A 25518-nucleotide genomic window follows, 5' to 3' on the forward strand; every position below is an offset into this window, starting at 1 on the left:
CTATATAATAAAGCAAACTGGGGCTATGGGGCACTCGGATATTGCCATCAGCATTTGAAGAGTCCTCCCGGTCCCATTTTTTCTTAATAAGTGTGTTTCCTTAATTCCACACCATTATTAGGAGCCGTGCTGGTCCGCAGGATGGTACTGCCAACCTAAAAATCTAATTGTCGTTTATCCACTTTTCTTACCCTTCACAAACTAATCCATGTACCTTCAAAGCATAATTTGAATACCTCCAATTCATTGCCATTCCTTCCACGAAGGCTTAAAGCATCATCTTCCGCTCTTCCCTAGCCTACTGCCTAATAGTTCACTGATATTTCTGCTTCCACATTGGCTTCCTTATCCATCCAGTGATTCATTCTGCACATAGAGACATTTAAAAATGTAAATAAGGTTATGCCACTCACTTTTTAAAAACCCTGTGGTGTATTCCCATTGTAGCTGAAATTAAATCTAAATGCCTTCACAATGTCATCAAAGGCTATATAATTTGGCCTCTAGAATAGATACTTTGCCTTAAACTCCATTCTAGTCATACTGGTCTAGTTCTATAATTGAAGCATCAGAGCCTTTGCCATCTTCCCTGCTTGGAACACTTCTTGCTAACACTCCCCAAGGATGACTTACCCTTATTATTCAGATCCCAGCTTAAATAGCGTCTTCTCAATGAAGTGCTCCCTGGTCACCTTATCTAGTGGAACCCCCATCTCCTATGATTTCTTTTGTCAAATTATCCTGTTGTATTTTGTTTATAGCATTGAAATGTTCTTGTTTATTTGTTTGCCTTTATATTTCCCCCCCACTAGCATAGAAGTTCCATGATACCAGGGATCATATTTATCACATTTTCTGCTTATTCTCAGCACCTAGAATTAGTAGGGACTCAATAAATATTTGTCCTATGAATGACCAAATGGGTCTACCTTATTATTTTATACTGCTGTATGGTACAATTACTTAAACCTACCACAGTTTACTTAACCATTACCCTATTAATGAACTTTCAGATCACTGCTAATTTTTGCTCTAACAATGCTACTCTGAAGATTCTTGTGTCTTTGAGGTAATCGCTGTGACTGCATATAAACAGGGAGCCAACAAGAGATAAATAAATAAGACTATCCTGTTCTCTTCCCTGACATTATTTTCATTTCCTTTTCCCACAGAGATTTAAAGAGTCCTAATACATTTAAAGTAATTTTTAAATGTAAAACAAGTTTGTTGTTTTTAATAGCTCAGACTGAAGGAGGAAGTTGTTCCTTTTATCATCCAGAATGTATTCTTTGTTCCAGCCTAGATTTAAAATTCTCTAATATCTTAGAAATCACCATATTACCAGAACAAGCCAGGTTTGTGTTACTGGCAACCCTTTTTTTTTTTTTTGCCAGTTCACGAGAGACAGACTAAGTAGGTGTAAGAGTGCCTTTAAAATCCAGACCTAACAGGAAGAGAGTTCCCAGAAGAACAAAGAGATCAACAGTGTCAAATGCTAATAGAAAGATTCAGGATGAAAAAAAGAAGGAAGGAAGGAAGGAAGGAAGGAAGGAAGGAAGGAAGGAAGGAAGGATGGAAGGAAGGAAGGAAGGAAGGAAGGAAGGAAGGAAGGAAGGAGGGAAGGAAGGAGGGAAGGGGGGAGGGAGGGAGGGAGGGAGGGAAGAAAGGAAGGAAGGAAGGAAGGAAGGAAGGAAGGAAGGAAGGAAGGAAGGAAGGAAGGAAGGAAAGGAGGAAAGGAGGGAGGGAGGGAGGGAAAAAAACAAAAAAAAATTGAAAGATTCAGGATGAGGGTAGAGAAAAGCCATGGTTTTCATGCTAACCTGTAAGAAAGCAATTTCACTAGTATATTTGGTAGGGGCATGTTGGGCAGATAAAATATATTATGTTCACTTTGTTAAAGATGACGCTGCCCACGTGGAAGCCCGTTGCCCAGGTGATAATATTATTTGCCCTCCTTGCTTGGGATGGGCATGATTATATTAATGTGTGTGGGGGAAGGGCTTTCATGCCAAAATGTTTTAAAAGGAAGAGAGATCACGTTGTTCCAGGGAAGAGGGATTACGTTCTAGGAGGAGGGCAGAGAGGAGAGCAGATAAACGCCATGTGGAGGAGAGGAGAAGCAGCCAAGATGGCAGAATGCTGAAGGAGAAGCCAGTTTGTGCAGAGTTTGTGCAGAGAGAAGGAGAAGGGGAACAGAGGTCAATAAGTTTTGTGAGAAACCTTTGATTCTAGAAAACTCGGATAAGTCAGTAGCCTTGTGAGCACTGAATGAGTGGGTTTTGGAGCCCAGTGTGTGTATTTCTTGCCTGCCAGGTGCAAGCTAAGATTAAAGGTAATGGCCTACCAGTTCTTGGCTCCGTTGTTTTATGACCATCTGTCCGAATCTAATGCGAACCTGCATGGGCCAGGCAGCTGTGATGGTGGCCATGGCTACTGGCTTTACAGGGCAATAGTCAGATAATGAATTAAGGGGAAAAAGGAATTAGGCAATGAGGCAGTCAGCACATTTCTAGAGGAAAGATGATTACTCATTCGAGAACCAGCAATCCAGCCAAGTGAGAAAATCTCTCCTCTCCCTAACTCCCCATGGCTTGAACTCAGAAGTCTCAGGCAGCCAGAGCCAATTCCTAGCACATCAAAACTGTACAGTAATTTTTAACTCATTTGTTTGTGCCCAACATACTGTTTTGTGTAATTTTGGCTCACTATCTATTTACAACATTTGCCCTGCAAAAATTCTTCCCCTTTAATCCCCCAACAGTATATCTGTACATCTGTTACAGTGCTGTTACATACATATGACACTGCATTTCTAAATCATCAGATCCCTTAGAAAGAGCCCTTCATCTAGAAAGCATGCTTATCTTGTTAAGTTCTCCCTTTTCTGCCTTGTGAATATTTAGGTCTTTATTTCTGTGTATTTAATAAACTCAGTTTCTTCCAGAGTAAGTTGAACAAACTGAAATTTCTGACTTTTGCCTAAATTTATCCAGATTTTCAAATCAGCACTTTCTCTTCTGCTATGCAGCATTTCTTAACGTCCTGAACTTGATATACTTTACTTTGAAGACATTTTTATTGCAGGGGGAAAAAAAACAACCACAAATTAATACCATAATAATTATAAAGGTATAAATCAGCTAGAAAGAAACACATAACTCCTCTGCTACTGGAGCTTAAGACTCCAAAATAAAGAATTAAGGAGTGAGCAGAGGCGAGGAATGTTTTTCTAGGTCTGAAATAAATCAATAACAAAAGGGTAAAGACTTACCAACTGTTAATAATTAACTACCAGCTACCAGTTTAAACTTGAAAGGGCTAAAATGCATTATTACCAGATTGGAAATTAATCTTTGTGGCTTAGATTTAACACAGATCTTCCTCTCTACTGAGTTCAAAAGAAAGCATGACTAATATTTTGTTGGTAATTTCCAATATTATAAACCTACCAATATATATTATATCATTAGCAATACTGGTGGGAACTACCTTTTTCAAGGTTTTCAATATGGGAATATTTCAAATAACTGTTCAGTATAAACTCTGGTGATATAGGTTGGCATTTTAAAAAAAAGGTTCTGTTATATTTCTGCATATGCCATTTCTAGAATACTATAGTCTCAATATTTTTATCTAATGAAGAAGCATGCTCTCACTAGAATAAAAATTACATTTATATTTCAAAACTTAGTAATATGTGTAACCACAGAAAAATGCAACAGTAGTTGTTGTTTTTTTCTTCCAGAAAAGAACTTCTCTATTTATTTGCAGCTGTTCAAAACATATGTTTGAGTTTTGCAAATTCAGGAAATAACATTAACAACGTACTTTCACTGTCTTTAATAGAGAAATCCTAAAACTAATCAGCAGTGAATTGTAAATTGTTAAAAAAATATATATGTCAGACCAGGCCCTGGCACAGTGGATAGAGCGTCGGACTGGGACGCAGAGGACCCAGGTTTGAAACCTCGAGGTCACTGGCTTGAGCGCAGGCTCTCATCCAGCTTGAATGTGGGCTCACCAGCTTGAGCATGGGTTGCTGCCTTGAGCGTGTGACATCTTAGGACAAGCAGTACAGGCCACCAGCCATAAAAATTGAGTATATCCAGTACATGGCTGGAGGAAAAAAAAGAAACAACCGTTAGAAATGTAGCAATATTTCCCACAGAACTCTATGTACCCAGCGTCAAGGAAGCCCTACCCTAGAGATTTAGCTAAGAACAAGGTCAGCTAATCACACGTCTCCCACCCTTGTAAACGTTGCTTGCTTGCTCAGCCTAGATAGCCACCCTATAAAAAGGAGCCATTTTAGAAGCTCAGGGCTGCAGTGTTCCCTTGCATGGGTTGCCTGCAGTCCCTGCGCAGGTTTGCAATAAAACTTATAAAATTCATTTTGGGTTTGCTGTGGTCTATCTCCTGGGATGTAACACATGGAGGCCCCAGCGAGATAGGCTGTGTAAGACCCCTCCTCACAGAGTGGGCTGCAGCAGACATTGGTAGCTGGCCAGCCTCCGGCAGTTGGCATTTGGAAACTGAATTTGGCTGATTCGAAACATTTGGAGTCTCGAGACTGTTTGATAAGGAAGCTTCCTCTTTGAATATTTGGAAACAGAGCTCTAGTTAGAAAAGGGTGTAGTGGAGCAGGCGGGACGCCACCTGATTTCTCCCCACCCGGTCGGTCAGTAGGGGAATGCAGGACGCTGTCTTCTCCCTTTGGTTTTGGTTTAGAAGTTTTGTTTGTTTTGTGTGCACATTTGGTTTGTTTCTCTGTTCGCCCATTGCTTCCTCACAGGATTCCTTTGAGAGTCAAGGGCCATGGGTCAGGGGCAATCTGCTGCCCTAACGCCTCTTCAGTGCTTGCTTGATAACTTTTCTGATTTCTCTCGCAGGGCACGAGACTATGGGACTCCTGTTGATTCTGCCACGTTGCGGACTCTTTGTGAACTAGAACGGCCAACTTAAGAGCAGACTGGCCAAACCAAGGATTGCTAGACCCATAGAAAACATAGAGAGTTTAGCGTACTATCACCAGCACCCACCTGCAGGCAGGTGGCACGGTCAGTATGCAGCCCAGTATAGCAGCAGAGGTAGAGAAAGAAAAGGCAGCCAGGCTGTGGCTGGCTGCAGGAGAAGTGGCAGAGAAAAGGAAAAAAAAAAAAAAGAAGAAGTGACAGGCTTCCCTCACAGTTTCAGGCACTTGCCTCTCCCTGTTGGGCACTGGGAATCCCAGGCACCCTGATTCCCTTTTTTGTATAACAAAGAAACTTCTTTCTGAGCTAAGGGGCTGCGCCACTGCTTAGTCAGGCAAAAGATAACAGTGCAGTAAGCTAGAGGTTATCATCACCTTGCTACAGCCCCTGCCCTCCTCTGCTTTGGCTCTGGGAAATCTCCGCCTCCATGTGGAGCCAGACCAGAGGAGAAGATTTAGGGAATTATAGGGTTACTATGTCCCTGAGAAAATTGAGGACCTTATGTAAACTAGAATACCCCACTGTTAAGAAAATAAGTTTATAAAATTGTGTGGTTTTTTTTTAGTTTACTACCCCGACCCTTATAATGACTTAATGTTGTAAAGCTCTATAGGTAAAAAGAGGGTTAGCATCACTTTGCCAGCTAGGAAGCCACAAAATAGTAACTACATTTTGACCATTCCTTAGTTTTCTCTGAAAATCAGTAGTTCATTAGGAATTATAGTTTATAATCTCTTATTGTAAATCGTACTAAATTTGTACTAATAGTAAAACATATGGAATTGTATAGTCTGTCAAATACAAAGACTTCCTTTTTGTACCAAGGATCTGTTGTTGTAAAAAAAAAAAAAACCCCAAAAACATTTTCTATGTTAGAAATGTATATGTTATTTCAACAGTCTTTTGTTAATTCTCCTTTTCATTTGCTATTTCATAGCCTGTGATGTTAAAATTTTATTTTAAATATTAGGGGATATATAATAATTCAGTAATTGTTAATTGTTCAATGTTAGGTCACAAAACCCAGAGTAACAAATATTACTATTGATTGGCTTAATAGAAGAATTCTTAACATAATAGGTAGAAAGGAGAACTCTAGAAACATAATCCTGAACCTCCACCTGATTTACCACCACAGATCAAATCTTTTATTTCCTCGGTCTAATAGGCTTCTTTAAATACAGGATTCCCAATTTTACTCTCTTAGTCAAGACCCTCAGTGAGATCTTCTGAGCATGGCTTTTTTTTTTTTTTTTTTTTTTAAATTAAATGACTCATCTATTTTCTTTTTCTTTCTTTCTTTTTTTTTTTTTTTTATTTATTCATTTTTAGAGAGGAGAGAGAGAGAGAGAGAGAGAGAGAGAGAGAGAGAGATGGGGGAGGAGCTGGAAGCATCAACTCCCATATGTGCCTTGACCAGGCAAGCCCAGGGTTTCGAACCGGCGACCTCAGCATTTCCAGGTCGACGCTTTATCCACTGCGCCACCACAGGTCAGGCCATGAGCATGGCTTTTAAGGTCTATAATGACCAAGGAAGTAACAGAAAAGGCAAATAAGGCCCAAAAGAAGTCAGGAAATACCAACTTTTGGCTCCAGCACCCTAAGGGGCTTCATAGCATTTCATCAAGGCCCTGCTCCAGAGTGGAAAGAAAGGTCATTGAACTGAAGCCTGCCAGGCTTCCCGGCCCCACCGGTTGACACACCTGTGCTGTGGAAAGAGGGACATGAGAAGGTAAACTGCCCCCTTGCTCCATGGAGGGAGGGTTCAGTCTCTTCTAGCCCTGCTCCAGCTACCTGTGACCTGACCTTGCCCAGCGTGCTGGGAATTGCCACTGAAGGCCCAAGGACATTGTTCACAAGCCTAAGGTATTTCTTCCAAGTAGCAGATAATCTAATCTCATTTCTTGTAAACACAAGGTCCATCTACTATGCCTTGCTTGAATATTTAAGTTTTATTTATCCCTCAAAGATCTCTACTGTGGGTATTGACAGTCTGATTTTATTGCTTTATTTAATGTTTAGTATCTCCTTTATTTCTCTTATCTCAATGCCTCATGTCTATTATAGACTGGGACCTGCTGCTAATTCCAGCTAGAAGCAGTAGTCACTAGGACTTAAACTCTAACTGCAAAGTGTAGAAATGTAACACCCAAGTTACATTTCTAAGTACTTGCAGGTTTTATAGGTTACTCAGCAAACTGTTCAAAGACTGTCCAAGAGGCACTTCTAGCAGTACACCACCCAAGGACTGACTCCCACGTAGACGGGTCCACACACCATGATCCTGACCACTCCCACTACTGCCAAGGGAGAAGGCATACCCACCTGGGTCCACTGCAGCCGGCTGAAGCTTGCAGTCCCAGCAGAGACACCTTTGTAGACAGCGAAGACTGACCCCGCCGACACTTGTAAGCTGACCCTGAGAAGGACAGCATGCCCTGCTTCAGCCACAAACCAGAAGTTAACTGGTCCATGCATGGCTAATGCCTAGAGAAAAAAAACTAAGGACTCTTTTAATCAGGCTTTAGGAAAAGGGAAACTAGGATAAAAAGAAAGTCAACTTAATTGTCACTAAAGGTTAAAGATTTTTAAATCAAGAGTTCTGACTAGAAAGGAATTGTATGGTTTTGAGAATAGAAGTTATAAGGTATAGAAATACTTTTGAAAGAAAAAGGAAAAGCAAGTTGTTATGAAGGCCAGTTATTTCTGGACAAGAAAGTGCATAAAAATTAAAGGTTTATGTAAGTTGCAGAAGGTTTGTGCAAGTTGTAAGAAGTTAGTACAGAGAAGAAAAATACAAGGCAGGACACGTTCCTTGTGTATCAGCCCTGCAGATATTGCAGGAAAGTAGTTTATTATCTTAAAACAGTGTGTGCTTGTGTACTTTTGCAAAAATATTGTACAAACATGCTGAAAATATTGTAACCTTGTAGGTTTTGCCTATAAATACCCCTCTCCCCCTGAGCTCATCGCTGACCATTGTGAGAGGCGTAGTAGGCTAATCACTGGTCAGTATATAAAACCCAAATTGATTACATTAGTTTAGGGTCCAGTTCCAGTTTGTTGCAGTTGCACCACAGCATTTGTTCGAGAAAGAATAGATACTATAAGACTTATGGTCTTAGCTCAGCCCTACCAGATTATACCCAGTTCGGATGAGCAATACCAAAGTTCAATGATTTGAACTAGTAAGAAGAAAATGGGGGAATGTGACATCTTAGGACAAGCGGTGCAGGCCACCAGCCATGAAAACTGAGTACATCCAGTACATGGCTGGAGGAAAAAAGATAAACAACCGTTAGATACATTTCTATATTTTCCACAGAACTCTATGTACCCAACGTCAAGGAAGCCCTACCCTAGAGACTTAGCTAAGAACAAGGTCAGCTAAACATTGTAAACATTGCTTGCTTGCTCAACCTAGATAGCCACCCTATAAAAAGGAGCCATTTTAGAAGCTCGGGGCTGCAGTGTTCCCTTGCGTGGGTTGCCTGCAGTCCCTGCGCAGGTTTGCAATAAAACTTATAAAATTCATTTTGGGTTTGCTGTGGTCTGTCTCCTGGGATGTAACAAGTGTAGGATCATAGACATGACCCCCTGGTCACTGACTTGAGCCCAATGTCACTGGCTTGAGCAAGGGGTCACTGGCTCTGCTGTAGCCCCCAGGTCAATGCACATAGAAGAAAGCAATCTATGGACAACTAAGGTGCCACAATGAAGAATTGATGTTTCTCATCTCTCTTCCTTCCTGTCTGTCTGTCTCTCTCTGTCTCTCTCTTTCTCTCTGTCTCTGTCACACACACAAGTCAACTTTATTGATATGTCATTATGTAAAATAAACTGGAGATCAATGAGTTAAGTTATAAATTTTTTTTTTCTTTTTTACAGGGTCAGAGAGAGAGTCAAAGAGAAGGACAGATAAGGACAGACAGACAGGAACGGAGAGAGATGAGAAGCATCAATCATCAGTTTTTTTTGTTTTTTGTTTTTGTCTTGACACCTTAGTTGTTCATTGATTGCTTTCTCATATGTGCCTTGACCGCGGGCCTTCAGCAGACTGAGTAACCAGCGACCTTGGGTCCAAGCTGGTGAGCTTTTTTGCTCAAACCAGATGAACCCGCGCTCAAGCTGGCGACCTTGGAGTCTCAAACCTGGGTCCTTCCGCATCCCAGTTCGATGCTCTATCCACTGTGCCACCGCCTGGTCAGGCAAGTTGTAAATTTTAATGTTATCTATACTTTAAAGCAGGGGTCTCAAACTTGCGGCCTGCGGGCCGCATGCGGCCCGCCAAACAATTTTGTACTGATTTTTTTTTTGTTTTCAACTGCAGTGAGAAAAGTGTTGCGTAACAGTTGCCTTTTGTAGACCTAGTGCGGCCCGCCGAAGGGCTGTGATCTTGCTCTGCGGCCCACATGCTGAGTTGAGTTTGAGACCCCTGCTTTAAAGTGTATCAAATTATAGCTAAATGTTAAACTTAATCAGAATGTTTGAGATGAACTATTTGATTAACTTTTTTTTTTTAGCAAGAGACAGACAGACAGACAGACAGGAAGGAAGATGAGAAGAATCAACTCATAGTTGCAGCACTTTGGTTCATTAATTACTTCTCATACATGCCTTGACTGGGGGCTCCTGCTGAGCCAGTGACCCCTTGCTCAAGCCATGACCTTGGGCTCAAGCCAGTAACCATGGGGTCATGTTGATAATCTTATCCTCAAGCTAGCGACCACACACTCAAGCCAGTGAGCCCACGCTTAAGTCAGCAACTGTGGGTTTTTGAACCTGGGACCTCAACATCCCAGGAGAATGCTCTATCCACTGGCCACCACCAGTCAAGGTTAACCATTGTTAAGTGTACAGTTTTCTTATGCACATTCATGCTGTTGTGTGGCTATCACCGCCACCCATCTCCAGAATCTATATAAAATAGTTAATAAAATAGCCCCAGATGAATTCTGTTAACACTGTCAAGTTCCCCAAAATAATGCTGTTGATATCAAATTGTTGTTTTATTGGATGTATAGATTAATTTACATTGAAATAACGTTTTTATAATCTTAACTCTTTCTAACCAAGCAAAATATATGTCTTTCCATCTTATTCATGCATTTTATCTTTCATTCATCACTCAGTCAAGAAACATCTATTGAGTGCCTATTATACCAGGAACTCTGCTTGGAACTGAAGATATAAATGTAACTAAAGTAATATATCTGGTATCATAGCTTTTGTGAACTACAGGAGGGGAAATACAGATTAATCAAATAATTGATCATTGTACATATAGCCCTGGCCAGATAGCTTCACTGGTGAGAACATTGTCCTGAAGAACAGAAGTCGCTGGTTCGATCCCCAGTCAGGGCACATAAGAGAAAATATTGATGTTTCTGTCTCTTTCCATTCCCTTTCTCTCGTTGAAATCAATCAACTTAAAAAAATAAAAGCTGGAAAATAATTGTATGTATAAACATAAAACTGTGAAGCTTTGAGAGAGAGAGATACATGGTCATATGTGGCCTTATATTAAGTGATTTGATATAATCTGGGGAGGTGAGTGGGGGGCAGTGTTCCCTGAAGCAGTGACAGCTGAGCTGACCGTGGAACATTATACTCAGATCATCTTCACTATCCATTTGGCTTCATGTGGATCCAGCACATTTCGTAGGTTTGTTTCTGAATACACAATCTTTTTTAAAAATTTTCTTATCTATTGACTTTAGCAAGAGAGGAAGGGAGAAAGAGAGACAGGAACATTGATCTGTTCCTGTATGTGTCCTGATTGGGGATTGAACTGACAACCACTACACTTCATGATGATGCTCTAACCAACTGAGCTTTCTGTCCAGGGCCTGAATATATAATCTTTTAAATAGTATATGAGATATTTTATTCATTTATTTTCTAACTGGTTCTTTTCCATTTATGGAAAAACTATTAATCTTTGTGAATTAAATTTGTTAACCAACTGCCTTTAAGATTTTGAGGGAACTGCCTGACCTGTGGTGGCGCAGTGGATAAAGCGTCGACCTGGAAATGCTGAGGTCGCCGGTTCGAAACCCTGGGCTTGCCTGGTCAAGGCACATATGGGAGTTGATGCTTCCAGCTCCTCCTCCCTTCTCTCTCTCTGTCTCTCTCCTCTCTAAAAATGAATAAATAAAATTAAAAAAAAAAAGAAAAAGATTTTGAGGGAACTCATTCTCTCATTTTTGTACATTTTTGGTGCAGCCAGTAGTTTAGAAATGTCTGCCAAAACTTTCTTTTTTTTTTTTTTTTTTTTTTTTTTTTCTTTTTCATTTTTCTGAAGCTGGAAACAGGGAGAGACAGTCAGACAGACTCCCGCATGCGCCCGACCGGGATCCACCCGGCACGCCCACCAGGGGCAAAGCTCTGCCCACCAGGGGGCGACGCTCTGCCCACCAGGGGGCGATGCTCTGCCCATCCTGGGCGTCGCCATGTTGCGACCAGAGCCACTCTAGCGCCTGGGGCAGAGGCCACAGAGCCATCCCCAGCGCCCGGGCCATCTTTGCTCCAATGGAGCCTTGGCTGCGGGAGGGGAAGAGAGAGACAGAGAGGAAAGCGCGGCGGAGGGGTGGAGAAGCAAATGGGCGCTTCTCCTGTGTGCCCTGGCCAGGAATCGAACCAAAACTTTCATTCTTTAGGGAACTCTAGGGGGTTGCTGCTGCTGTCTTCTCTCTACCACTGTAAATGTAAGAGTAATTTGTCTGTTTGATGAAATGGTGAGAATATGGCATCTATTGAATCACCTTTCTGTACTGGGTAGAATTAATGTGTGAAAGGGCAAGGCTCATCTGTTGTTCATTTCTTTTGGCTTTCTATAGTCAACAAGTATGGCAGACCCCAACCCACCATGCATCAGGCTGTTGACATAACTCCCCCATTATAGGAATGATGTTTGAGTTACACACACTGAGTTACTTCACGTAAAATTTCAGGTTGCTCGGCCAAGAAAAAAAATGGAAAAATTTTCATTGGATTTTTGCCTATTTTAGAATGCAATTAAAATATTTAATTGTAGTAGCTTGAAGAGTCTGATTAAAGTATAACCAGTAGTACCAAACTTTGTTGATCATACATTCATCATAAAAATTTTTAAGTATTGATCACCAATCTCTAATAAATTATATGTACTCTTCATCTGGAAAAATTTTAAACAAATTTGATAATTCTGTTTCCAAATTTCAGCATATTTGAAATGTTAAAGATGAGACTTATGTCATTTTCAGCAATAAAAATCACAGAATGATAGAAGCATTTCAAAACTTGTTTTCAAACTATAGTTGCTTTTGATAAGCAATTACTTTTCCATTCATTATTGAAAGGTCACTGTTACCTTGAAGGAACAGATAAAGTGTTCCTTTTTCTGTTTCTCAAAATATCTGTCAACATTGTATTTAACAGAGAGCCACTTGTCAGTGCAGGAAAGAACAGGAAATCTGAAACACTTTCCTTTTTGTAAAAGGAAAATCCGTGACTCATCTTCACTTTGGCAGCTGTTAAAATTATTTTCCCACAAAATATCAGTGAACTTCTCTCTGTTGTATGAAAACAATTTTATGCCTATTCTATAGATACTTGAAAAGTACTGTAAAGAGTCTACACCAAAATTTTAAAGTCTTGCTTTTATTATAATTTTATTATGATATTCTGTAGAAGTCTGTACAATCTGGTTCAACTTTCTTGTTATTACTTGCCAATAAAGAATTCAGTGATCTGATTTTATGTTATTAGTACTGTAAGGGTATTCCAGAAAATTTATTTATTCTCATGAAATTTAGTTGCTCCACTAAAAAATGAAATCAGTTTTGTTTTCCCTGAAAAAGTTTTTATTAAAGAAGCCATGATGCCTGACCAGGCGGTGGAGCAATGGATAGCGTGTCGGACTGAGATGTGGAAGACCCAGGTTCGAGACCCTAAGGTTGCCGGCTTGAGCGCGAGCTCATCTGGCTTGAGTAAAAAAAGCTCACCAGCTTGGACCCAGGGTCACTGGCTTGAGCAAGGGGTTACTCGGTCTGCTGAAGGCCCGCGGTCAAGGCACCTATGGGAAAGCAATCAATGAACAACTAAGGTGTTGCAATGAGAAACTGATGATTGATGCTTCTTATCTCTCTCGTTCCTGTCTGTCTGTCCCTCTTTCTGACTCTCTCTGTCCCTGCAAAAAAAAAAAAAAAAAAAAAAGAAAGAAAGAAAAAGAAAAAAAAAGAAGCCATCCAGAATTTAACAAATAGCATAAGCTGAGACATATTAGAAACACCTATACTTTCATCCAAATTAATCAGAACCTCCTACACAGCATTATTTGTTCTAACACTTGTTTCTTCAACTTCCCACAATATTTTCTATGCATAGTCTCTAAAGAATGTGTTTTAGTTTGTCCCTTTGGTAAAATTCTTTAAATTATTTTAGCCACTTTAACTGTGGCAGGAAAGAAATTTTTCCCCAGTGGAATCTTTTGTTACTTTTGTTTTGTCTTTCACTGGTAAGTAAGAAACTGCAGAAGAAATCTTACAACTCTTCATATTTATCACTTAATTTAGTGAAACTGCATGAAGTAGTACATGTTACATAATTAATTTTTTTTAAATTTATTGATTTGAGAGAGAGAGAAAGGGAAAGAGAGAGAGGGAGAGACAGAAATATTGACCTGTTTCCATATGTGTCCTGACGGGGGGTTTGAACCCGCAACCTCTGAATATCCAACAATGCTCTAACCAAGTGAGCTGCCTGGCAGGGCTTGCCTGTCACATAATTTTATTTTATTTTATTATTATTATTTTTACAGGAACAGAGAGAGAGTCAGAGAGAGAGGGATAGACAGACAGGAAAGGAGAGAAATGAGAAGCATCAATGCTTCATTGCAACACCTTAGTTGTTCATTGATTGCTTTCTCATATGTGCCTTGACTGCCGGTCTTCAGCAGACCGAGTAACCCCTTGCTCGAGCCAGTGACCTTGGGTCCAATCTGGTGAGCTTCTTCTTCTTTTTTTTTTTTTTGCTCAAGCCAGATGAGCCCACACTCAAGCTCTCAAGCTGGCGACCTCGGGGTCTCGAACCTGGGTCCTTCCTCATCCCAGTCCGATGCTCTATCTACTGCACCACCGCCTGGTCAGGAATATTTTTATTTCTTTTAAGGGCTCATTGTGTGACCAAATAATACTCTGATTCTTTCATCTTTCTAAGGCAGGGCTTGCCTGTCACATAATTTTAAATATCACTGAAAGATTGTTGAGATTTAGCTTCATATTCTGGGTGCATAGTTATTAAATACCTTGCTACTAGCATTTCAATGTTATCATTAGCTAATTTTGTAAGCCACTACGGCAAGATGCATTTGCTAGAAAAATGGATAGAAACCCGTATTTCAAGTGTTCTTCTTTATAGTTTCTAATACTTTTAGTTGACTTCTTGTTGGATCTCATTAAACTGTCATTTTTATCACAGATTTTAGCTGAGAAGAGAGTGCAATGGAAATTGGGAAAATCTAGTTCTGCCATTTTATTGTTGCTGCTTTTGCTTTTATTATTGACCTTTTCAATTCTTTTTTGCATGCCTGTTTTAAATTAAAATCATATGGTTGTTGTCTTAGGCCAGGTTTCTCAAAAAGCAGCTTGAGACAAGGATGTTTGTGCCAGTGGTTTTCTGACAGGGTGATGTCAGATGAAATTTGTGTGGCGGTGAAGGAAATGGTTAAGATAGGTTTTCTGCTCAAGTTTATCCTCAGGTGCTCTGGAGTGTGGATGGCACCGGGACTTGTCTCAGCTTGAGGAAAAGAGGCAGGCCTTTTGCTTTGTACCCCTTCATCATTCAGTCATTGGCTACCAGCTGCCTGGGGTCAGCGTGGGAGGGTGGCGGTAGTGTATAACCTCCCTGATTTGGTAGCTCCCCCCACTTAAGAGCTACTCTCCCAAGCAAAAGGGTCCAGTTACGAGCTGTTAGCAGCCAAGATTCACAGCATATGGAGAATGGGTACAGTGACCAGTACGGAGGGGCGTGGCAGGGTATCAACACCCATTTTGAGAGGTTAGTTCAGTTAAGACTAGATAAGTAGCCTGACCAGGCGGTGGCGCAGTGGATAGAGCGTCGGACTGGGATGTGGAAGACCCAGGTTCAAGACCACAAGGTCGCTGGCTCGAGCAAGGAGTTACTTGGTCTGCTGAAGGCCCATGGTCAAGGCACATATGAGAAAGCAATCAATGAACAACTAAGGTGTTGCAACGAAAAACTGATGATTGATGCTTCTCATCTCCGTTCCTGTCTGTCTGTCCCTATCTATCCCTCTCTCTGACTCTCTCTCTCTGTCCCTGTAAAAAAAAAAAAAAGAAGATAAGTAGGTAACTGGTAAATCTTTTACTTTGCCAATTATACAGTGTGTCAGTATGTGTGGAAAAGGAGCAAATACATGAAGATGACACGTGTGGAATTCCTATTCTTATTCCTGGATGCCCACTGCCTTATGTGACTGTCTGTCTAACCTTTGGGCTGAGTAAAGATGCTAGTGGCATTCCACATTTAAATATTAGTAAAAATTAATTTCCTGTTTTTACATAAAAAATAAATTTAATTTACAAATTCTAATATTTTTCTTCCTAAACATCAGTGAACCTTCCCGAACCTTATAAACTCCATCTTGGAGATCACTGCATTAGGAAGCACAGGCCTATACTATGTGTGAAAGAGAAAAGGCTGTCCTTATACATCCTTTCACTGCCCCTTTCAGTGTTTTGTTTTGTTTTTTTTTTCCATTATGGGGACATCCTGTCCCACATTTGCCAAGCATGAACTATATATCTCCAGGCTTGCCAGAATCCATCTCAGCATTGCTTTCCTATGTAAAAAGTTTTGACAAATCAGTAAAACCAATGATCAAATAGGGAAACAAGCAAGAAATAAAATAGCTCATTGAAAGGGAAACCACTTTATAAAAATAGAAATGCAAATAAAAACTATAAAGCAATAGCACTTTATGAGATGACAAAACTAAATTTTTTTATTTTTATTTTATATTATTTTTTATTCAGGGAGAGGAGGGGAGGCAGAAACAGATTCCCACATGCACTCCGACTGGAATTCACCTGGTAAGCCCACTAGAGGGTGATGCTCTGCCCATTTGGGGCATTACTCCATTGCTCAGCAACCAAGCTCTTCTTAGCGCCTGAGGCAGAGGGCAGGGAGTCATCCTCGATGCCTGGGGCCAACTTGCTTTAATGGAGCCATGGCTGTAGGAGAGGAAGAGAGAGAGAGAGAGAGAGAGAGAGAGAGAGAGAGAGAGAGGGAGGAAGGGGTGGAGAAGCAGATGGTTGCTTCTCCTGTGTGTCCTGACTGTGAATCAAACCTGGAAAATCCACATGCTGGGCTGATGCGCTACCACTGAACCTACTAACCAGGGCCTAAAATAATTTATAATACATTGTGCTGTATAGGGTTAGAGGAATAGCGACCTTTGGGCTCATGCCAGTGACCTTTGGGCTTAAGCTAGCCACCCTGCACTCAAGCCAACAAGCCTGCACTCAAGCTGAAGAGCTCAGGGTTTTGAATCAGGGACCTCAGCGTCCCAGGTCGATGCTGTACCTGCTGCATCACCACCAGTCTGGCAGTCCCTCAGTAATTTTTTATTTTATTTTTTACAGAGACAGAGAGAAATTCAGAGAGAGGAATAGATAGGGACAGACAGACAGGAACAGAGAGAGATGAGAAGCATCAATCATCAATTTTTTGTTGTGGCACTTTAGTTGTTCATTGATTGCTTTCTCATATGTGCCTTGTCCGTGGGGCTACAGCAGACCGAGTAACCCCTTACTCAAAACAGTGACCTTAGATCCAAGCTGCTGAGCTTTGCTCAAACCAGATGAGTCCGCGCTCAAGCTGGTGACCTCGGGGTCTTGAACCTGGGTCCTCCACATCCCAGTCCGACACTCTATCTACTGCACCACCGCCTGGTCAGGCCCTCAGTAATTTTTAAGAGTGAAAGAGAAGTGCTGAGACCTAAAAGTTTGAGAATTACTGTTTTAAAATGCTCTCTCCTTCATTCATCTTCTCTCTCCCAGCACGAATGTTTTCTTTTGTACATGGAGATATGTATACCTGTATCATTCCCTCTACGTAAAGAGAGAAGAACTCTCTGCATTCATCACAGTACTTCTTGGTATTTGCTGAATTAAAAAATGAATGTTGCTCTCCCAGTTTAATTCTAAATCTGCTCTCCTTTTCAAATTCATCTTTGCTTGATTATGCTGCTTTTTATAGGTAGTGCTGACTCATCTCTCTTTTTCCTTTATTGCAAAACTTCTCAGTTGCACGCTATTCCTTTAGCTCCATCCCAAGTGTGGTGACTCATCTGGTGTGTTGAGTGAGGGAAAGAAACAGGTCAGGAATTGTCTTGCATTCTGCTAGTGTCATATTATTCTTGCTCAAGAGCCTACAGAGTCCCTGTTTACCACCTGAGATATAAACACCTCTGCCTGTGTTCATTCTCACAATGTGATGCCACCTACCAACCTTATCTCCCATTAACCCAGCACACGCCCTCTCCACAGAAGGACAGATGGCCTCACTGGCTACCACATGCTCTTTCCCAATGATGCACTTTGTTTACTGGCCACGCCCATGACATGGCCAGATGTTATCCATACTTTAACCCAGTTCAGATCCTGTAGTCTTCATGAAGATTCCACAGTCTCTCTCTTCTCACATCATCACAGCAATCTATTTGGTAGGTGTTAAGCCAGTGGTAGTCAACCTGGTCCCTACTGCCCACTAGTGGGCATTCCAGCTTCCATGGTGGGTGGTAGCGGAGCAACCAAAGTATAAATTAAAAGATAGATTTATAGATTTAACTATAGTAAGTTGTTTTATAAAGACTTATTCTGCCAAACTTAGCAAAAATCCGACATAAAGTACTTGGTAAGTGATTATTATTATATGCTTTAACTCACTGTAGCTCTGCTTTATAAATTTTATAAAGTAAAGTTACTTCCCTACTTTATAAATCACCATTACTGTGGAACCGGTGGGCGGTTAGAAAATTTTACTACTAACAGAGATAGAAAAGTGGGCGGTAGGTATAAAAAGGTTGACTACCCCTGGGTTAAGCTCTGGGCCAGACATTGGTGACAGAAAGTTGGAAAGTTGAATCAAACACACTGCCTGTTGCCCTCAGGAACGTATCTGATGGGGGAGACTGACATGACCATAATAAATACTACATGCCAAGCACTTCAAATGCAGTTTCACATAATCTGCAAACAAACCCTATTATACCGGTAATTCTACTGTCCATCTAAGAAATGAAGCAACTGGATGCTAAGCAGATATGTAGCCTGCTCTGTCACCTGTCTAGGGAGTGCCTTGACACCAAAGCTGGAGTTCTTAATATCTTATAATGAATACTTTTTGACTGAAATAAAACCAGAGCACAATGGGCAAAGTAACTGGGCAGCAAGGAAGAAAAAGCCTTTGTTTCTTGGAGGAGGCGGGGGGGGGGGGCAGGACTCGAAAGAGAAAGCACCATGTTGTCCTTCTGTATATACACAAAAAGCCCCAGACACACAAACAAGCATTATCAAGGGCATGGAGTCACCATTGAAAGACAAATTTGGGCAACACTCTGCTCTGTTTGGGATTCTCATAGAATAGGTCATTGTCCATGCTTTCATCTATACATCAAATTCACTGGAGTGTGTCAGTTTTTTGTGCATCTGCTTCTGCCATTACACAGTTCTGTGAAAATGGTTAAACATCTTTCCATATTCACTAGCTCACAGTAGGAACACAATACATGTTCCTAAAGGAATAATTGACTGGTGTACAGGAAGTGTGAGGCTGGGAGGGAGGGCGATAGAGAAGATAAGAAGGCAAGGTGAGCCTGAGCTGTGGTGGTGCAGTGAATAAAGCTTAGACCTGGAATGCTGAGGTCGCTGGTTCAAAACCCTGGGCTTGCTTGGTCAAGGTGCATATGGGAGCTGATGCTTCCTGCTCCTCCCCTTGTTCTCTCTCTCTCTCTCTCTTTCCTCTCTCTGTCTCTCTCTCTCTCTCCAGTAAAAGTGAATAAATCTAAGAAAATAAAGTAAAATAAAGGGTCTTAAAAAAAAGAAGGCAGGGTGAGGCCTGATTTTAAAGAGCATGCTGTGGAGATTTAAGGCTTATTATGTAGGCAACAGGGAGCAGGGAAGCTAGTAAGGTTTTCTGCTAATAGTGCTTACCTTTCTTCTCCAAAGTAATATATGTTTATAGTTCTAAAAAGACATAGTACTGCCTAACCGGGCGGTGGCGCAGTGGATAGAGCATCGGACTGGGATGCAGAGGACCCAGGTTCGAGACCCTGAGGTCGCCAGCTTAAGCCCAAGGTCGCTGGCTCCAGCAAGGGGTTACTCGGTCTGCTGAAAGCCCGCGGTCAAGGCATGTATGGGAGAGCAATCAATGAAAATTAAGGTGTCACAATGCGCAACAAAAAACTAATGATTGATGCCTCTCATCTCTCTGTTCCTGTCTGTCTGTCTCTGTCTGTCCCTCTCTCTGACACTCTCTCTCTGTCTCTGTAAAAAACAACAACATAGTACTAAAAGACTTACAGTTTTGTTTTGTTTTCCAGTGAGAGGAGGGGAGGTCGACTTCTGTGTGCCCTCCAACCGGATTCATCTGAAACCCCTGTCCAAGGCCGATCCTCGAATCAATTGAGCTATCCTCAGCGTCTGAGGCTGATACTTGTACCGACTGAACCATCATCAGCGCCCAGGACCGATGCTTGAACCAATCGAGTCATTGGCTGAAGGAGAGAAAGAGGAAGAGAAGGGTAGAGAAATGGGGAGAGAAGCAGATGGTTGCTTCTCATGTGTGCCCTGACCAGGGATTGAACCCCAAACGTCTACATGCCACTCTATCCACTGACCCAACCAGCCAGGGCCAAGACTTACAATTAAAAACAGTAGTTCCTGCCCTGGACAGTTTGCTTAGTGGTAGAGTGTTGGCCCAGCATGTGGGTGTCCTGGGTATAATTCCTGATCAGGGCACACAGAAGTGACCATCTGCTTTTCCACCCCTCCCCTTTACCCTTCTCTCTCTCTCTCTCTCTCTCTCTCTCTCTCTCTCTCTTCCCTTACCTCAGCCATGGCTTGATTGGTTTGAGTGCATCAGCTTGGGGCATTGGGGATGGCTCCATGAAGTCTCGCCTCAGGCACTAAAAATAGCTCCATTGTGAGCATGGCCCCAGAAGAGGGTTACTGGGTGGATCCTGGTTGGGGTGCATGAGGGAGTCTATCTCTCTATCTTCCCCCCTCTTACTTGGAAAGGAAGAGAAAACAAACAAAAAACCCAGTAGTTCCCTGCTCTGCCCCCAATGCTATTCACGAGGCACACGTCCTCAAATCTTCTATTTACCTAAATTTATAGCCATATTTCCTTTTTTTTTTAAATAAGAAACCTTTAGTTTTTGTTGACTTCATTATTTATTTATTTACTTACTTTCTTATTTATTTATTTATTTTAGAGAGAGAAAGAGAGAGAGAGAGAAAGGGGGGATGAGCAGGAAGCATCACCTCCCCTATGTGCCTTGACTGGACAAGCCTGGGTTTCGAACCAGTGACCTCAGCATTCCAGGCTGATGCTCTTATTCACTGGGCCACCACAGGCCAGGCATTTCTAAGAGCTCTTTCTTGTTAACTAATATATATGTTATATATAATATCTGTCAAGTTCTTCTTTGTTAACTGATATATATTACACACATAATTAGTATGATATATATGTTAACGAAAAAGCTTGTTACTAATATAATATAATATAATATAGTATATAATATAGTATATAGTATAGTATAGTATAATATGCACACATACCTGTTATTATATGTGCACATTCTTCTCTTTGTGAGTATAATCATTCATTTTCCCTACATTGACCCTATTTTCCCCAGGTCCTACTTGTTTTATGCTGGAGGTTTTCCTCCAATATCTGGGACTTTAGGCTGTCAGTTCATTTTCAGAGGTGAGGTTCAGTGGGACGGCAGAGGGAGCTGGGAGTCCGCTGACAGGCTTTGGTCCATGTCTGATGCCATCCCACGGCTTGGTGCCTACTGGCAATGAACCTCTTCAAGGCTCAGCACAGAGAGGTCTTCAGAGCTAACTAGCATGCTTTTCTTTAACATTTCTGATTTTTGTCCCTTATATTATTACTTCCTCCACCCTGCTAAATCAATGAACACTCTTCCATTTAATTTTCATACTTTTATATATCCATTAACAATTTTCTTTCTTTTGTTTGCTTAGTCTTTCTGGGCTGTGAACTTTTCCCCCATTCTTGTATGATCATTTTAGAAAATGGGAGGAAGCGGAGAGAAACTTGTAGGTTACTCCACCTTTAAAATCAAAAGTCCACTGAAGGTCTAAATAGGAGAGGGTTTCTTGTCTTTTTAGAAGATAAAACATTGGTGAGTTCATAGAGAAGAGGCAGGAGTAGGGAGAAAATGGAGGCAAACAAAGTTGGTATAAAGCTATTGTAACGTCCAAGCAGATCGTGAGTTAGAGTAGTAGCGCTGGGGAAGGCAAGAGTGTATGAAAACGAGGGATTTTCTTTCCTTCCCAGGAGCTATCAACTTGCAACTGAATGAAGAGGGTCAAAAATCACCTTAAGGCTTTCAGTGTGGTTGACTGGGACAGTGGAACCACTGGTGAGGAAAGCACAGGAGAGGGAGGAAATTTTTTGTGTAACTTTGGGAGAATTTAGGTTTAGGAGGTCGCAGAAGGACTGAAAGAGGACAGGGAGGACAGAACCAGAGGACAGTGGTGTTTCACAAGATGGGGGTGGGGCCGATGTTGTCAAGTGTAGGCAGGTCCTGTCAGAAAAAAGTAGAAAAAGCCCTTGGATTTGGCAATTAAGAGTTGGCATGTGACCTTTGAGAGAACGGTTTTCACGGAAGCCTGGGGACTAAAGCAATATTCCAGCAGATTGAAGAATGAGATGGTGAGATGATGAAACAGAGGCAGAATATAAGGTATTAGAGAAAATGGAATAAATCAATGTGTAGTCAGGGTCACAGAAAAGTTCTTTTCTTTTTTTCAAATGTTCATTTTATTGATTTTAGAGAGAGAAGAGAGGAGAGAGAGAGAGAAACAGGAACATTGATCTGTTCCTCTATGTGCGCTAGCCAGGGAACGAACCGGCAACCTCTGTGCTTCAGAATGATGCTCTAACCAACTGAGCTTTCTGGCCAGAGCAACAGGAAAGTTCTTCATTGTGGACAAGTCCTGCCAGGGGTGAGGACGACGGAGACACAAAGACCCTACTCCGAGGACCAGGTTCAGTCACGCAGATCCGCTTTATTCAGGAAGTAAGCTAGCTTATATACATGGGTTCAGCCTATATAGAGTGTTACAGCGTGTTTTTCAAAGCCAATGGCTGAAAAGATCAGGGAGCTGCGTGGTTAGCGCTGAGTCACTTCCTTAAAGCGGGCGAGCTCCCTCCTGGGTGTGCCTAGGAGGGTTTCAGGTGCTGGAGTATTCTCACAGCATTGCATCAGCCCAGCTGTTAGGAATGCGCTCTGCGCTCCATCCACACTTCATAGAATGAAAAAGACATATAGTTGTAGAAAGAAGGAAAAGATATATGAGGAAGAGATTGAAAATAGAGTGAGGATACAATTGATGATTCACGACCTCATAGGACATGCGATCAAGTTAATGAACAAACGTTAACCTCAGAAAGAAGGGCACTCCTGGGGTCTCTTAGGATCTCCTAGCAACCCCCATGCCCCTTAAAACACACACACAAACACCTATCCACAAGCTTTTTGTGTTGCACTAGGATATTTCTCTCTCACACACACACACATCCCAGTTCATTCTATAGGAAACAATAACTCATTGTAATGTATATCCTAAAACATCAATTATTCGGTCTACAACAACACAACAGAGGCATTATCAGAAGAGTTTAAAGTTGGCTTTGGTGTGTCTAGTTCTTGTCCCCACCAAAGTCTCTCCATTAGTGTGGAGTAAAGAGATGCTTTTCGGTCATACAAGAAATAACTGTTGTCTAAAATAGCCACAGTGTGAGTGAAAATAATAATAAAATAAAATATCCACAGTGTGTATGTGTGCACATACATTCAAAGGCACACACAGACAAACACACACTTGTCTGAGAGAATACAGTGTCCCAAGGATACAGTATTTCTTAGAAAGAATATAGTTATTGTTCTATCACTCTTCACTCTTAGCCAGCTTTATTTTTCTTCCTAGCACCAGGGCCAACTTTCAGCCAATATACTTTGGCATAGTTACATCAGTTGCTCTAATATTGAAATGCCCACCTGACCAGGTGGTGGCGCAGTGAATAGAGCATCGGACTGGGATGTGGAAGGACCCAGGTTCGAGACCCCGAGGTTGCCAGCTTGAGTGCGGGCTCATCTGGCCTGGCTTGAGCCAAAAAAAGCTCACCAGCTTGGACCCAAGGTCACTGGCTCGAGAAAGGGGTTACTCGGTCTACTGAAGGCCCACGGTCAAGGCACATATGAGAAAGCAATCGATGAACAACTAAGGAGTCCCAGCGAAAAACTGATGCTTGATGCTTCTCATCTCTCTCCGTTCCTGTCTGTCTGTCCCTATCTATCCCTCTCTCTGACTCTTTCTCTGTCCCTGTAAAAAAAAATAATAATAATATTGAAATGCCCTATATCTATGCTGGTAAGTAAATAACTGCTGTCCCAGGCCCTGCATCCATCCTCTGCTCTTGTTATCTCATCATCTCCCAGGCCTTCCCATGATCCAACAACTACAGGCACTAACGGGAGTCACAGCAAGGCTAAGGCTGGCCTATGTTCTGATTGGTAGTAGGGCGGAGCGAAGGATGTGGGAATATAGACACAAGCTAAAGCCTATATATCATACTAACACTTTATTGGTAAGTTCAGTGTCAAGGAAGTTGAAGTGAGCAATACAAAGGAGAAAAAAGGATGTTATGCAGGCCATACCAGTGTTAAATATTTTTATAGCCTTGGCTAGTTGGCTCAGTGGATAGAACATTGGCCCAGTGTGAGGACATCTAGGGTTTGATCCTGGGTCAGGGCACACATGAGAAGCGAACATCTGCTTCTCTTTCCCTCCCTCTTCCCCTTCTCTCTTTCTTCCCTTCTCTCAGCCAGTGGGCCCTGGGCACTTGAGGATAGCTTGGTTGGTTCAAGCATCAACCTCAGGCACTGAGGATAGCTCGGTTGATTCAAGCATTGTCCCAAGACAAGGGTTCCCGGTTGGGAGGCATGTGAGAGTCTATCTCTCTCTCTACCCTTCTCTCACTTAAAAAAAAAAAAAAAATATATATATATATATATTATAAAAATAAAAAATATATATATATTTTTGGAATATATATATATTCCACCCTGTATAGTACTTATCATTAGCTAAAATTACTTTATATACTTTTTAATGTAAATTACAAATAGTTTATCTGCCAATATAAAGTAAGCTGTATGAAGGCAGGGACTTTTTTTAAAGATTTTTTTTTACTTGTTCATTTTAAAGTAGAGAGAGAGAAAAGGGGGGGAGGAGCAGGAAGTATCAGCTCTCATTTGTGCCTTGACCAGGCAAGGCCAGGGTTTTGAACCGGCGACCTCAGTGTTCCAGGTCTAAACTTTATCCACTGCGCCACCACAGGTCAGGCAGCAGGGACTTTCTTTAACATTTGATCTCCCAGACCTAAAATATACCAGGCACATAATAGGTGATCAAAAATATTTGTTATATGAATGAATCAATTCATATTAAGGAAAAACATTTTCTAAATAAAACACATTTTATGAAATTAGATGTAGTACTTGTTATTTTTGCAGAGTGGTTTCTGTTTCTCATTTTTTATCTTCTATTTTCCCAGACATGCCCAGAGGCCTCCTGGGTGTAAGCAATTACCAAAACAGTGACCATTTCATGTTACAGCATCATCTACCTTTAAGGCTATCATCTGTTGTTTGAAAGACCCAGTAAAACTGAAATGATTGCTTCTCCTTATCCAATATCCAATAAACAGTCAAGGCCTCTATTTGGGGAAAATAAAGAGGATTGTTTTTCCCCTACCCAGAGCATTATCACAGAGGTGGAGCAAAGGGTACAATTTATTTACGATTTTGCTTTTTTGTTTTTTGTGCGCACGCAAGAGAGACAGACAGGAAGGAAGAGAGATGAGAAGCATCAACTCATGGTTGTAGCACCTTAGTTGTTCACTGATTGCTTTCTCAAAAGTGCCTTGACTGGGGGTGGGTGGGGGGAGTAGATGAGCCAGTGACCTTTGGGGTCAAGCCAGTGACCATGGGGTCATGTCTATGATTCCACACTCAAGCCAGTGACCCTGCACTCAAACTGGTGAGCCTATGCTCAAGCCAGATGAGCCCAGGGTCAAGCCAGCGACCTCAGGGTTTTGAACCTAGGTCTTCAGCGTCCCAGCCTGATGCCCTATCCACTGCACCACCATCTGGTCAAGCTGATTTTGCTTTTTGAAAGAAACATTTTCTTAGAACTGCTCATGCTGTTCTAAGCAGTTGTCAAGT

This window comes from Saccopteryx bilineata, chromosome 4 (genome assembly GCF_036850765.1).
Source record: "Saccopteryx bilineata isolate mSacBil1 chromosome 4, mSacBil1_pri_phased_curated, whole genome shotgun sequence".
Classification (NCBI taxonomy): Eukaryota; Metazoa; Chordata; class Mammalia; order Chiroptera; family Emballonuridae; genus Saccopteryx; species Saccopteryx bilineata.